Genomic DNA, 10,385 nt, shown 5'->3' with positions numbered 1-10,385 from the left:
GTAATGGACATCAGATTCTCCTGGAGGGCTTGTTAAAACTCTAATTGATCCTAATTCCATAGGTCTGGAGTAGGCCCCGAGAATTCACATTTCTAGCAAGTTCCTGGGTACTACGAGTCTGGTTGGTCTGAAGTCTATGCTTTGGGCAGTACTTCTCTAGGGTCCTGAACACTTTACAACTTCTATTTTAGTTATTTAAGTACAAATTCCTTCTCCACAGAGATTAAGTTTTCAATGGAAGGACCCAAATCTACCTTCCCTTCTGTCCAGAGGAGACCTGGGCTGGGACTTGAAGAAAGAACAGGGTAGAGAGAGCTCTGCAAAGAAGAAATCCAGGATCAGGGTCAGAGTGGCCTGACTGGGGGAGGGTGAGTGAATGGCCTATTAAGGCATAATAGGAAAGAAGTCTCAAGAGAGAAGTGTCAGGCTGGATTTCAACAAGTGTGGGGAAGAACCTTAAAAGGCAGACAGAGGGTCAGCCCCAGTGGTGCAGCGGTTTAGTGCCGCCTGCAGCCCAGGAAGTGATCTTGGAGACCCTGAATCGAGTCCCACGTCAGGCTCTCTGTATGATGCCTGCTTCTCCCTCTGCCTGTGTCTCTGCCTCTCTCTCTCTCTCTCTCTATGAATAAATAAATAAAATCTTAAAAAAAACAAAAGGCAGACAGAGGAGTGTATACTTGAGCTTGTAGCCTGGGAAACCCAAGGGCTCAATTTCTTGGTGTAATGATGACATTCCTTCCCATTGGCCATAAGCTGCTGCAGAGCTTGGGCTCTCTGTCCCCAGTAGTGTGCACTTCCTAGACACACAAGAGATAGTTGCTATTCCAGCTCCCAAAGCCTGTCATTCTGTGAGTGACTCTTACCCATGAAAGCATAGATGGAGGTTCAGGGCTAGCCAAGTGATCCTGCGTACCTGGGCCAAACCAGAGCCTTGAGGTCATTGTGACTGGTTCCCCCTCCCACAAATTCTGGCCCATCCCTTCCCTGAAAACCATTTGTGGTGGTTTTGAAGTTGCTTGACCAAGGATCCAGAAATATCAGTGCCTCTGGAAATCGTTTTTTTTTTTTTTTTTTTTTCCTCATTTTCTGCATATGCTTTATTTAAGGAGATAATCATGAGTGAGAGGGAAGGAAGTGGCCGCTTAGAAGTCATAGATCTGGGCTCGGTGAGAAGTCCTTGGTACTGCTCTGTGGGTTTTCTGCTACGCCTGCCTCACAGAGTACTGATGAGGTTAAATAATTAATGTATGTGAATGTACTTTGTAAACTCTAAAGCACTGCAGGAATATAATTAATTATGTTTATAATTACAGGTAATGTAATTATAATTGTAATTACTTTGTGGGTGGAAGCAGTATATATATGCCCGTTCTCTAGTAGGATATCCTTGGTGAGATCATCAATTTGTATAGTTGAGCTTGATTTACTCTCTCTGACTTTATTTTCAACTCTGAGAATAAAGCTATAAGACTTTAGCTTGAGGACTTTCGGTTGTGTTTCAGAAAATGGGAAAAAATCACATAGAGTGAGGATGGGTGACCCAGTACCTCAAAGCAGTATTCCTTGGCACTTATCTTATCAGGTAGATAAAGTTAAGGCAACTTATTTATTAATTTGCCTAGATACAACAATGATACTTGCAGAGATCCTATAGGTAAACAAACATATACACATATAATATGTATAAGATATGTATGTATTAATGTCTTACTCCCAGTGCCCGTTATTTCCAGAAATCCACTAGCATTTAATACAATCCAAGATGGTGGTGCAATTGCTAAGTTATAAGTCTGCTCTGTGTATCAGGCAATATATTTATTAATGTTAAGGCAAATGTGTAATAATTTGTATTATTTTCCTTGCTCGGCAAAATGAATCAGCTTGATAGTAGTGCTAGGTAGTTACTTCCTTTCATTAACACGCTTCATCTTAAAAAAGCACCATGTTTTGGACCATGTTTTGCAGCAACATTTGTGTTTGTGCCTGAGAGGCAACCCAAGTCTAAGAATTCTCATAGCCTGTCAGAGAAATCTGTACTGTTAAGAGATAAGACTAGTAGAACCATCGTTTGTGGTTTTCCCCATTTGAAAAGTCGATACAATGCCAAGATATTTAACAGGAAAAATTCTCTTAGTATGTCCCTCCTTGAAATGGCAGGCTTCCACCCGAGAAGCTAAACATCGCATTTTGGAGTCACTGACCTTCTGCCCTTGTTCCTATGCACTGTTAATTGTTGTTAATTTCTAACACCTCATTAATTACTTCCATTAAAGATGTGGGAGAGGGAAATGCCCTTCACTCATGGGTGGTCACACGAATAAACCATTAATAATTACAAAAAGTGTATTACTTTAAAAGTGAAAAGAGAATTTGAGCCATTTGTGTAAAAGTTTCTATGTCTCTCATGGCCTGGCTGTGACACTTTGAAATCTTGCCACTGGAGTGTAGGTGGGGACACTGGGAATGATACAACCGTGGCTGAGGAAGAAGCTGTCTCTTTTCCGTTCCTTGATGACTCTAACATTTGGCCTCTAGAACATGATGTACTTTTCAGAGAACTTTTTATCCTTACAACTTTTTTCTTTTTTTGCAAAAGAAGCCTGGAGCAGGGACAGTTTCCATCAATGTGACAGCCCAGGTCAGTGACACAATCAGGACTTAGTGTAGAGTTCCTGACTCCCACCCTGATCCAGCCTGCCAGACCATGTCGGGAGGTTAGCGCTGGTGCTGTGGTGACTTCACTTCCACCTCAGGCTTTCCCAGAGATGAAACCAGGGCCACTTCACTGACATTGGGATCCCAATCTTTTGAAAGAAAAAGAAAGAAAGAGAGAAAGAGAGAGAGAAAGAGAGAGAGAGAAAGAGAGAAAGACAGAAAAGAAAGAAGAAAGAAAAGAAAGAAAGAAAGAAAAGAAAAGAAAAGAAAAGAAAAGAAAGGAAGGAAGGAAGGAAGGAAGGAAGGAAGGAAGGAAGGAAGGAAGGGAAAGAAAGAAAGACAAGCAAGCAGGCCAGCCTGGATTACCATTTAGTGTTGAGATTTTTATTTGGTGCTTATCTTAAAAGCTTAGGTAAGAGAGTCTTCCCACAAGTTTCTAGGAGTGTTGAGAATTAAATATTATATTGGAAAAAAGCACATCAGATGTGATCTCTAGGTTGGACCAACCAGCAGAAAATTTTAAGGTATAGACAAAAGATTTGGGAGTTGTAGATGAAAAATTATTTTGTGGATATAGAGTTCAACAGTGAAATCCAGTTTAGATTCTATAGTCAAATGTAGATTACTGCAAGGATCATGTTTTGAGCTTAAGAGCTCAAGTAGAATTCCTTCTAGTTGAACTTCTCGTTTTGCTAATAAGACCATGGAGATCCAGCGAGGATCAGGAGACACCTTGGCTGTGAATATGGGAAATATGAGAACTGGCTTTCCTGGTTTCCTGTTACGATTCTGCTCTTCATCTGGACTGTGATCTCAAGAACAGGGCAACATCTTTTCTCTCTCCTCTTCTTCCCCTTTCCTCCTCTTCTCCTTCTCTTCCACACTAGGATGCTGGGGAGATCAGAGGGGATAACTTTCTACTTCCCAGAATAAGCTGAAAACTATACCAGGTGGCTTGGGATATCAGATGACTTCATGGACAAAAGGCCAGGTTGGAAGTCTATAAACATCAGCCTGATTTTCAGAAACCATTTAACCTTCGGGCCCCCATTTCTTCTTATCTGTAAAACGAGGCACTTATATTTTAACTCTTAAGGCTTATTAGACAGTTGGATTCTAAGGTCTAAATTCCCCTGTAATTTCTTCCTATTTTACCCTTCCTCTTAGTTGCTGTACAGTAGTCGAATAGTCTATAGTTGACACCACTTCACATTTTATTTATTCCCTCTTCTATTAATGGGAACTTAGTTTTTTTCCATTGAAAGTAATGCTATAGGGATGACTGGGTGGCTCAGCGGTTGAGCGTCTGCCTTCAGCTCAGGGCATGATCCTGGAGTCCCAGGATCGAGTCCCACATTGAGCTTCCTGCGTGGAGCCTGCTTCTCTCTCTGCCTATGTCTCTGCCTCTCTCAGTGTGTCTTTCATGAATAAATAAATAAATTCTTTTAAAAAGAAAGTAATGCTACAATAAACATTTTTGTATAAATCTCTTTAAAAGCAGGTGTAAAATTTTCTCCAGATTATCAATTTTACCGAATGCTGCCAAATTAGCCTCCAGAGTGGTTTTACTAATTTACCAATCTTCATTCCCTCCACTTCTGTTCCCACAAAGGCTGCAGGGTTTTTGCCACCTTATCACATCTAAAGCCAGCTAGCAGGACATGGGCTCTATTTCGTGTGGATGTAGGTCCCCACCATCTGTTCCCATTGTTTCTTCCACTTGTCTTCCACTTTGCCTCCACCAAACCACAGCTCTTTTCTTGGTAAGAGGTGAAGAAGCAGTGCTTCACTTCTATTCCTGCTTGCTCCGGACTCTTTCACCTTTGCCTTAATAATCAGTCTTTCTCCTAGGAGTTATGCTTTGAAATATGCAAGTCAGGAAGAGAATTCTTCATTTAACGCTGTCTCATCCATTCCTTGAGTTCTAGAGCAGAGACATGTACAGCTGCTTGAATAGGGGAGGAGAAACATCAAAAGGGGAAAAGATATACTAGAGGAAAAAAATCAGGTAATATTGAAAAATTTTATTTCAACATATGCATTTAACAAATTGACTTTATTGAAAATAGTAAAATTACATGAAATCTGAACTATGATAAATCTAACACATAGGGCCATTGTTACTGTAGGACTCATCATTTTTGCCTTGGATTATGGGATAGCATTTCATTACTTGTGTCTGGGTCTTATATTTCCTATAGGAAGACAACGATCTGTAATTAGACCAGCTAGATATATGCCCAGGCAGGGAGAAGAAAAGAGGGAGTCCAGGAAACAGTATAAAGGGGCAAGAGATTGAATGAAGGGAAAAGTGAGGAGGAGAAGCTCCTGACTGTGAGGAGTTTAGCCAGGGACACCAGAAGAATTTGTGTTCCTTTGATAAGAAATGGGAGGAGAATGTAGCTTGAGATGACAGGTGGAAGTGGATGAATTGGAAATGGGATGTAGAGAGTGTGATCATCTCCTGGAGGTGATCATTCCACGAGATCTTTTTCTTTAAAACTACAGGCAGGACAGAACAACACCTCTGCTGAGTTTCCATGCCATCTGCAAGGATGCCCTCCTGCGATGTGTGCGTGTTCCTGCCCACTCCACGTTACAGTGACCCCCTGCCCCCCACGTTCATGCGCCATGCATCAGCTTTCTGCTGACTTGGGGCTTTCCTTCTCATCACAAACCCTTCACATCTGAACTTTGCTGGCATTTGTTTGAGCACGTGGACACACATGGAAATAACCCCATGGGGCAAGAGACCTTAGATGCACACTTTTCCCCAGAGCAAAAGCTAGCTTCTTTCTATATCCTTAGAACTGGCTTCTCTTCAGCTGTGAGCATTCTTGAACATGGGCAGCCTCTTCACAGTGCTCTGGTACCTCTCAGGGAAAGTGAATGACCCCATGACCAGGTGAATATTCTGCTGGAGGTCCCCTGTTGGTTTCGGCAGTAAAAGGACTCCCAGCTCCTCCTTCTCATCCCTGTGGTGTATGGTTACTCCTTGCCCCTTTTGAAGTTTTTCAGAAATAAGTTACTCAGCAAATTTTATTTTGTTCTCTTACTTTCACCTCCCACTGCAATAAGGCCATAGATGTGTCCGTGCTGACTGCACCCTCTGTTCAACCCAGCCAGAAGCAAACAAAACAAGGACATTTCTACCCAGTTTATTTGAAGCACTATTTTAAACAGACTGCTCTGAGTCATCAGTGATGTCCTGTTTCTAGGACAAAGAATAATTGCTCTGACCTCATAGTTGCTCTTTTCAAGGACTCAGGTTTAAAGGTTACAAAGAGCTATTCAAACTCAATTATTTCTAGTTCCCTCTCACTTTTTGCACTGCCTTTCAATATGCAATGGAGTGCCCATTCATAATCATAGACCATTCAAGTCATATATGTTTTCAAGATTGTAAAATGAAGATTCATTCATTCCTTGACTTACCCTTTCAACCAACATTTCTTGAGCACCTTGGCATGCTAGGCCCAGGTATTGATGCTGAAGAGCCAAGACCCTGAGAGATGCCTTCCGGAGGGGAGCTCAACTGCCAACAATTGGCTATAGCTAACTTGAAACAAATTGCTCATCTTCTGTGTTCTTTTCTCTACTTTTCTTCCTTTGTCTTTTCTATATTTATTTTTCATTGCTTATATTTCATTCTTCCTTCTTTTTCTCTATTTTTTCCTTCTTTTTTATTATCCCACTATGCCATGTTATTTTCAAAATGCCAACCTTATCTTCTGTCTTGCCCATTCATTTCATTGTACCAATTTTTATCAATGATTGAAGAACAGACCACCTCTATGACCCTTCAGGATCGTTTGGCAATTTTAGGCATCTGAAAGAATGAAGAAAAATGTGTGAACTACGGTCTGAGTGAATAAGGCTATTGGAAAAAAGATATGGGTTTTATGAATTGGAAAGAAGGACCATATTTCTGAGCAAAACGTCAACTTCTGGATTAGTCAGGACTGGCTGGGTTTTGTTGTAGTAATAAATAATCTCCAAACGTCAGTGGCTTAATCCAACAAAGGTTTATTTCCTGCTGAAGCTACATGTCTACCATGGGCCTGTGAAGGATGCAGCCCCACCGTGTCATTCAGGAATCTGGGATAGTGGGCACTCTGTCATCTCAGCACGTGCTTCCAAGACCACTTCTGCAGGGGAGGAGAGAGCAGGAGGGTCATCCACTGATAAATGGATGGGAGTGACACACAGTTCTTCTGCTCACAACAACCAGACAAATCAGATGGCTTATCCAACTGAAAATGAGTTGAGCTGTGCAGCCTTCATGTGCTTGAGAGGAGAGGGTGTGTGGCTCTTTGTGACATTAGTAGCGTCCACCACAGCACTCAGAGTCAGCAAGTTTGAAATCAAGACTGTGGAAAATTCCAGATGTCTGGCTCTGCAATGTCTGAAGGACGAATGTAGAACAAATAGCCAATCTGTTGTGTTCTCTAGTGACAGAGCTCACTCTTCGCCCTCCTGGTTGCTGCTTGTAAGTGCCTATCTCTGGCCACCCAAATGCCTCACAACCTCACACATCCTCTTCCACAGATCCTTGCATGTGAAGGCAGCATTTTTAATAAATACCCATGTGTGTCCTTTTATCCAATAAAATGTCAGTCTTAAATTAGTAAGATAATTCATCCCTAAGGTTGAAATATTCCTCTTAATTTACTTCTTTAATTAAGGGAGGTGTGGGGTTTGTGAGGCTTGGGCCATTAGGAAGCATAACTGTTCTGAGCCAAGACTGGGAGGCCATTCCTAGCCTGTGACAGTGTGATGAAGCGAGGCTGCCAGTAAGCCAGGGTGTCAAGGATGACAGGACAGCTCCATCTATTGTAGCCACCAACCTGAATACATAACAGAGTGCATCACCTCCCTCAGACACATTCTCTCAAAGTGAAATTAACTTTATGGGGTGCGCAATTGTAAAGTCTATTTGGATGGTTTTATGTAATGACCCAGGAGTTTTCAGACAAGTGACTTTTGGGCAGCTATAAACTGGAGTTAGCCTGTACTTCTGGACTACCCAGAATGTCAGAGATCAAAGCCTGAAGGGTCGTCCATCTAAGAGTGGATATGTACTCATGACTCATCTCTTGCTGGAGCCCAGTCTACAAGAGAAGAAAGATGACAAAACCAGCCCGACACAGTGGCAGAGAGCGGAGACTCCAAATCTAGGCCAATTCTGGGTCTACACCTTGGTTGCCCACTTATGAGCTTGTGTGACCTTGAGCAAGTTATATAACGTCTTTAAACTTTAGTTTCCCATAAAGCAAGAATGAAAATAGTACTTGCCGCACAGCCTTGTTGAAAGAATTGAATGAGGGGATGATACTTAGCAGAGTGGCTGGCTCACAATAAGTGGTCAGAAAATGTTAACTCTTACTAGTACTTGTTACTATCAGTATTGTTCAGGATAGCAGGAGTATTTGGAGCTTGTGCCTTAAGCAAAATGCTGTGCTGGACCCTAAGATACAAGGGCAGAACAATGAGAAGAAGCAGGAGATGAGAGATACAAGATAACTAAAATAAAAATAGTCAGCATTTAATTGTGGGCTTACTCTCTAATAGGTACTTTACATAGATAGATCTTTATATAATCAATCTCATTTAATGTTCACACAACCCTCTGGGTAGGAAAGATAAAGTCAGTTGCAGTGGACAACACTAGAGCTGCCTGGAGAAATGGAGGAAAGACTGGGCTGTGTGGTCTGGCTTGACTGGAGCACAGGAGAGGAATGGCTAAGTGGAACAGGATATAACTGGTGTCCCCGCGAAGCCCCTCACCAGCACAGTGGTCATTGCCCACATGGAGTCCAAGGTCATCTCTCATTTTGGCCACATGGTCATTATTGGCATGCTGTTTGACCAAGAAATGTGAGACTGCCTTGAGGCAGTCACCACAGCTTTGAGAGACTGGAAGACTAAAACACATATTCAGGCCATGTTTAGGTGCAACTTCAAATCTTGGGGCAAATTCAAGACACGCTAGAAAGCAGTCAATAGCAAACCAGTCTCACATGGAGGCCCCGGGAGGCTAAAACTTCTTGGTGATCCAAAGTTGACCACTAGATGGAGCCCTGCCAGGTATGGTGACACCTGAGAACTGCGCTGAGAACCCAACTCAACCAACCTCTCCACCTCTCCCACCTCCCATTTGTTTTTCTACTGCAAGGTCAAGACCACCATCAATACCACGGTTTTTAACACCCCTCCCATATGTTTCACTATGAGTCAGACATAAAGTATAAAAGCATAAGGAAATTTGGAAACTTCATGACTCTTCTAGACTTTTGCCCCAGTAAACACTTTGGTAACAAAGGTTATCTCCGTGTAAAATCTCTATTAAAATCACTTTATGGCCTTATCTGAAATTAGCACCTCCAGAATTCTTGTGCTAACACTTGGTTTAGTTTACCTACTTGTGTCTTGATCTTACACTTGATATGCCCTCCTCAGATAAGAAAAGGGTTGAAGCATTTCTGGACTATAGATCAACCTCTAATGTTATTTGAAAGTAGGAGTTGGGCTCAGGGGTTAGGTTTTTTCCCTTTTTTATTTGTGTATGATTTAGTGTTCATCCTGCACTAGACACTAAAATGCATTGTTTAATTATCTGAGCTCAACACACCATTTTATAATTCATTAGTCAGTTGCTCTTTGCAAAAGCTTATTTCTTATGAAACAAAAGTGGGAATCAAGCAACTGGACTATTTATCTCTCTTTAGGGGTTGGGGGTTAATATCTGATAGCTCATAACATCTTTATTATAATGCATTTATAATGATTTACTGGAATCATTCTATGGCTAAGTATCTAATGTCAAAGCTGGGATCTGGCATGAAATAAAATGCTGTATCCTTGGGTAGCTCTAGGGAGAAAAAGGCCTCAGCCAATATTTTCTGTGTAATTCTACAAACTGTAATAAGGGTAGGGGTAATTGCCTTAATGTCAATTAAGCTATTAATAATGCCCATCTTGTCATTCCTAAATATAGCAGTGTCTCAATCATACATTACTGTTCCCTGTTAGGACTGCACAGGAATGAGATCACGGCTTATGTGGATCAGGAAGTCTGTCTAGCAGCCAGTCTTACTCCTTTCCATAAAACAAAGTTTGGAGATTGATTTACTTGTTTTTGATGAAAAATCTCTACTTAGACATTATTTGTATTTGTAAGGGCACCGTGTTGGCAGTCCTTGTGAGCAGGGGACAGTGCAGCCCAAAAAACTGCCTCCTGTTCCTGTCTGGCTTCTGCATGACCAGAGTAAGGTACTCCGAATCAGGACCGGTCTTTGGGTTCCGGATCCCTGACAGATGGTCAGGACAGTCCCGGAACAACCCTCCGGAGGATCCTGTCTAGCCACAGGGGGTGCTGTGAGCTGCGCATGCTGTTGCCCAGCGACTTGGATGCACACAAGTTCCTCAAGGACAGACAGACGGACTGAGACAGGTCACAGACTCACGGGGCTGGTGGGCCATCAGCAAATTTCAGCAGCCAAGGTCAAGGGTAAACGGCATAGCTGGAGTAAGGACTAGAGGGTGAACTGTGGGACTTGGGTGAACGAGGAGAATGTCACCGGCACTCCCAGATGGGCCCTGAATCAGACCCGTTTCTCTCCCAGCCACGAAGGGCCGGGCCTCCTTCGGGTGGCACTGCTGTTTCCCGGGGCTGGGCGCCCAGCAGCCTCCGCCTGCCCCCCGCCCCCCCAGGCCTCTCGGTGAAGTGA

The sequence above is a fragment of the Canis lupus genome, chromosome 36 (assembly GCF_003254725.2).
Source record: "Canis lupus dingo isolate Sandy chromosome 36, ASM325472v2, whole genome shotgun sequence".
NCBI lineage: Eukaryota > Metazoa > Chordata > Mammalia > Carnivora > Canidae > Canis > Canis lupus.
This window is presented reverse-complemented; position numbering follows the sequence as displayed.